The following is a 6000-nucleotide window of genomic DNA, read 5'->3' as shown; positions in this document are numbered from 1 at the left end:
AGGAAGGGAAAATAAAGAAAAAGAAATGGAACTAGAGAGAGTTTATTCGTCAATGTTTTTTCTTCTACAGTTTGTGATGTCATTTTACAGGAACAACAGGATAAGCATGTGAAGGAAATACACGAACTTCCATGTTTGAAAAGGAAGCTTGTTCATAGTGCTTTATCATGCATTTGGTCCGTCGATAAGAAGCAAATTCGTCAAACACAACGCGTGGAATTATTATTTGTTACATGTCAAGGTGGGGTACTGTTGCCAAGAAATGTTATCGACGGGTTGCAACCATTGGAAAGTAACAAATATCAAGTTGAATTTGATCCTGGAAGAAGAGAGTTAGTTTCAACTTGTGAAAAAATAAAATTCCTTCACAAGATCGTAATAAAAACTTACTTTAAAACTAGTGTCTGAAGATTCGGGACAAATCTTCTCGAAGAAGGAGGGTATGATGTGAATTGCGTATGGGTCAAATGGAGGATGACTAATGCGCCGTGTTGATGCAGTTTCTTTTATTTAAACAAGGTCCCAATGCTTTGTAAAATTGGCTGACCAAATTGTGTTTGTGCTTAACCAATTAATGGGCTTGAGTTTTGCTTTATCTTCAAGTTGAAATAAGGGTCCATATGCCAACTTAAGAACCAACCTTTGGAAGATCAAGAGGACCTTTGCTCAAAGTTTGTGGATGACTTTTGGTAGCCTTAAATTCAGTTACAATCAACCATTAAGTAGCGGATCATTATTAGCTTGAGTGGATCATTAATTAATAGCTTTAAGCGGGATGATATTGAAATTTATGTGTCTTTTGTAATTCTGATGGTTAAAGCTCCTATATAGGTTGAACCATTTCCGTCAATGAAGGCAAGCTGAGTTTTATTCAGAAAATAAACGAGTTTTATCTCATCTATCTTAGTGAGAGTGATTCTCCTAAGTTCTTGAGTGATTCAAGAATCCATGAGTTTAATTAATCAAAGGTCCTTTATCCCTTTGCGTGTTTGAACTCTTAGGCTTATCTTCCATTCTTGGAAGTGTGATGTCTATCAATTTTCATTCCATCTTCTTTTATGTTTCCATTTTCTCGTTTTAAATAATTTCTCAAATTTCTTGCTTGTTAGCATTCCAACAACGATAGATCAGTCAAACGAATCGAACGCTGTGGATTCACATCATTTGGTATTCACAGCCTGGCCATCTAGATTTGGAATAGGGAAGGAAGTTTATTACACAAAGTGTTTAACCGAAGGCCATCCATGTTTAGTTGCATTCGATTACGGAAGCGAAAACAATGTTGTGAACCAAAGTTTGGTGGAGAAACTCCAGTTACCAGCAACCTTTCATCTGGATCAAGCATGGATCAAATTCGGTACATGGCAATGTGTGAAAGAAGTATTATGTGATATTGCTCCCATGGACTCATGTCATCTTCTTTTGGGATGGGCATGGCTTCATTTTAAAACACTCCATCTTGATGAACGTTCCCTTTATTTGAGGCATGAGGGACATCAAAAGAAGTAGAAGTTTATGACACCAAGACAAGTCAGTAAGGATCAACGTAGGCTGAAGGAGAAAACAGAAAAAGAAAGAATAGAAAAAGAAGTAATAGAAACTGCAGAAGGAAGGGAAAATAAAGAAAAAGAAATGGAACTAGAGAGAGTTTATTCGTCAATGTTTTTTCTTCTACAGTATGTGATGTCATTTTACAGGAACAACAGGATAAGCATGTGAAGGAAATACACGAACTTCCATGTTTGAAAAGGAAGCTTGTTCATAGTGCTTTATCATGCATTTGGTCCGTCGATAAGAAGCAAATTCGTCAAACACAACGCGTGGAATTATTATTTGTTACATATCAAGGTGGGGTACTGTTGCCAAGAAATGTTATCGACGGGTTGCAACCATTGGAAAGTAACAAATATCAAGTTGAATTTGATCCTGGAAGAAGAGAGTTAGTTTCAACTTGTGAAAAAATAAAATTCCTTCACAAGATCGTAATAAAAACTTACTTTAAAACTAGTGTCTGAAGATTCGGGACAAATCTTCTCGAAGAAGGAGGTTATGATGTGAATTGCGTATGGGTCAAATGGAGGATGACTAATGCGCCGTGTTGATGCAGTTTCTTTTATTTAAACAAGGTCCCAATGCTTTGTAAAATTGGCTGACCAAATTGTGTTTGTGCTTAACCAATTAATGGGCTTTAGTTTTGCTTTATCTTCAAGTTGAAATAAGGGTCCATATGCCAACTTAAGAACCAACCTTTGGAAGATCAAGAGGACCTTTGCTCAAAGTTTGTGGATGACTTTTGGTAGCGTTAAATTCAGTTACAATCAACCATTAAGTAGCGGATCATTATTAGCTTGAGTGGATCATTAATTAATAGCTTTAAGCGGGATGATATTGAAATTTATGTGTCTTTTGTAATTCTGATGGTTAAAGCTCCTATATAGGTTGAACCATTTCCGTCAATGAAGGCAAGCTGAGTTTTATTCAGAAAATAAACGAGTTTTATCTCATCTATCTTAGTGAGAGTGATTCTCCTAAGTTCTTGAGTGATTCAAGAATCCATGAGTTTAATTAATCAAAGGTCCTTTATCCCTTTGCGTGTTTGAACTCTTAGGCTTATCTTCCATTCTTGGAAGTGTGATGTCTATCAATTTTCATTCCATCTTCTTTTATGTTTCCATTTTCTCGTTTTAAATAATTTCTCAAATTTCTTGCTTGTTAGCATTCCAACAACGATAGATCAGTCAAACGAATCGAACGCTGTGGATTCACATCATTTGGTATTCACAGCCTGGCCATCTAGATTTGGAATAGGGAAGGAAGTTTATTACACAAAGTGTTTAACCGAAGGCCATCCATGTTTAGTTGCATTCGATTACGGAAGCGAAAACAATGTTGTGAACCAAAGTTTGGTGGAGAAACTCCAGTTACCAGCAACCTTTCATCTGGATCAAGCATGGATCAAATTCGGTACATGGCAATGTGTGAAAGAAGTATTATGTGATATTGCTCCCATGGACTCATGTCATCTTCTTTTGGGATGGGCATGGCTTCATTTTAAAACACTCCATCTTGATGAACGTTCCCTTTATTTGAGGCATGAGGGACATCAAAAGAAGTAGAAGTTTATGACACCAAGACAAGTCAGTAAGGATCAACGTAGGCTGAAGGAGAAAACAGAAAAAGAAAGAATAGAAAAAGAAGTAATAGAAACTGCAGAAGGAAGGGAAAATAAAGAAAAAGAAATGGAACTAGAGAGAGTTTATTCGTCAATGTTTTTTCTTCTACAGTATGTGATGTCATTTTACAGGAACAACAGGATAAGCATGTGAAGGAAATACACGAACTTCCATGTTTGAAAAGGAAGCTTGTTCATAGTGCTTTATCATGCATTTGGTCCGTCGATAAGAAGCAAATTCGTCAAACACAACGCGTGGAATTATTATTTGTTACATATCAAGGTGGGGTACTGTTGCCAAGAAATGTTATCGACGGGTTGCAACCATTGGAAAGTAACAAATATCAAGTTGAATTTGATCCTGGAAGAAGAGAGTTAGTTTCAACTTGTGAAAAAATAAAATTCCTTCACAAGATCGTAATAAAAACTTACTTTAAAACTAGTGTCTGAAGATTCGGGACAAATCTTCTCGAAGAAGGAGGTTATGATGTGAATTGCGTATGGGTCAAATGGAGGATGACTAATGCGCCGTGTTGATGCAGTTTCTTTTATTTAAACAAGGTCCCAATGCTTTGTAAAATTGGCTGACCAAATTGTGTTTGTGCTTAACCAATTAATGGGCTTTAGTTTTGCTTTATCTTCAAGTTGAAATAAGGGTCCATATGCCAACTTAAGAACCAACCTTTGGAAGATCAAGAGGACCTTTGCTCAAAGTTTGTGGATGACTTTTGGTAGCGTTAAATTCAGTTACAATCAACCATTAAGTAGCGGATCATTATTAGCTTGAGTGGATCATTAATTAATAGCTTTAAGCGGGATGATATTGAAATTTATGTGTCTTTCGTAATTCTGATGGTTAAAGCTCCTATATAGGTTGAACCATTTCCGTCAATGAAGGCAAGCTGAGTTTTATTCAGAAAATAAACGAGTTTTATCTCATCTATCTTAGTGAGAGTGATTCTCCTAAGTTCTTGAGTGATTCAAGAATCCATGAGTTTAATTAATCAAAGGTCCTTTATCCCTTTGCGTGTTTGAACTCTTAGGCTTATCTTCCATTCTTGGAAGTGTGATGTCTATCAATTTTCATTCCATCTTCTTTTATGTTTCCATTTTCTCGTTTTAAATAATTTCTCAAATTTCTTGCTTGTTAGCATTCCAACAACGATAGATCAGTCAAACGAATCGAACGCTGTGGATTCACATCATTTGGTATTCACAGCCTGGCCATCTAGATTTGGAATAGGGAAGGAAGTTTATTACACAAAGTGTTTAACCGAAGGCCATCCATGTTTAGTTGCATTCGATTACGGAAGCGAAAACAATGTTGTGAACCAAAGTTTGGTGGAGAAACTCCAGTTACCAGCAACCTTTCATCTGGATCAAGCATGGATCAAATTCGGTACATGGCAATGTGTGAAAGAAGTATTATGTGATATTGCTCCCATGGACTCATGTCATCTTCTTTTGGGATGGGCATGGCTTCATTTTAAAACACTCCATCTTGATGAACGTTCCCTTTATTTGAGGCATGAGGGACATCAAAAGAAGTAGAAGTTTATGACACCAAGACAAGTCAGTAAGGATCAACGTAGGCTGAAGGAGAAAACAGAAAAAGAAAGAATAGAAAAAGAAGTAATAGAAACTGCAGAAGGAAGGGAAAATAAAGAAAAAGAAATGGAACTAGAGAGAGTTTATTCGTCAATGTTTTTTCTTCTACAATTTGTGATGTCATTTTACAGGAACAACAGGATAAGCATGTGAAGGAAATACACGAACTTCCATGTTTGAAAAGGAAGCTTGTTCATAGTGCTTTATCATGCATTTGGTCCGTCGATAAGAAGCAAATTCGTCAAACACAACGCGTGGAATTATTATTTGTTACATATCAAGGTGGGGTACTGTTGCCAAGAAATGTTATCGACGGGTTGCAACCATTGGAAAGTAACAAATATCAAGTTGAATTTGATCCTGGAAGAAGAGAGTTAGTTTCAACTTGTGAAAAAATAAAATTCCTTCACAAGATCGTAATAAAAACTTACTTTAAAACTAGTGTCTTAAGATTCGGGACAAATCTTCTCGAAGAAGGAGGGTATGATGTGAATTGCGTATGGGTCAAATGGAGGATGACTAATGCGCCGTGTTGATGCAGTTTCTTTTATTTAAACAAGGTCCCAATGCTTTGTAAAATTGGCTGACCAAATTGTGTTTGTGCTTAACCAATTAATGGGCTTTAGTTTTGCTTTATCTTCAAGTTGAAATAAGGGTCCATATGCCAACTTAAGAACCAACCTTTGGAAGATCAAGAGGACCTTTGCTCAAAGTTTGTGGATGACTTTTGGTAGCGTTAAATTCAGTTACAATCAACCATTAAGTAGCGGATCATTATTAGCTTGAGTGGATCATTAATTAATAGCTTTAAGCGGGATGATATTGAAATTTATGTGTCTTTTGTAATTCTGATGGTTAAAGCTCCTATATAGGTTGAACCATTTCCGTCAATGAAGGCAAGCTGAGTTTTATTCAGAAAATAAACGAGTTTTATCTCATCTATCTTAGTGAGAGTGATTCTCCTAAGTTCTTGAGTGATTCAAGAATCCATGAGTTTAATTAATCAAAGGTCCTTTATCCCTTTGCGTGTTTGAACTCTTAGGCTTATCTTCCATTCTTGGAAGTGTGATGTCTATCAATTTTCATTCCATCTTCTTTTATGTTTCCATTTTCTCGTTTTAAATAATTTCTCAAATTTCTTGCTTGTTAGCATTCCAACAACGATAGATCAGTCAAACGAATCGAACGCTGTGGATTCACATCATTTGGTATTCACAGCC

Source organism: Vigna unguiculata, chromosome 11 (genome assembly GCF_037176805.1).
Source record: "Vigna unguiculata cultivar grain cowpea cultivar isolate G323 ecotype 2 chromosome 11, ASM3717680v1, whole genome shotgun sequence".
Classification (NCBI taxonomy): Eukaryota; Viridiplantae; Streptophyta; class Magnoliopsida; order Fabales; family Fabaceae; genus Vigna; species Vigna unguiculata.
Note: the sequence above shows the minus strand (reverse complement) of the source record.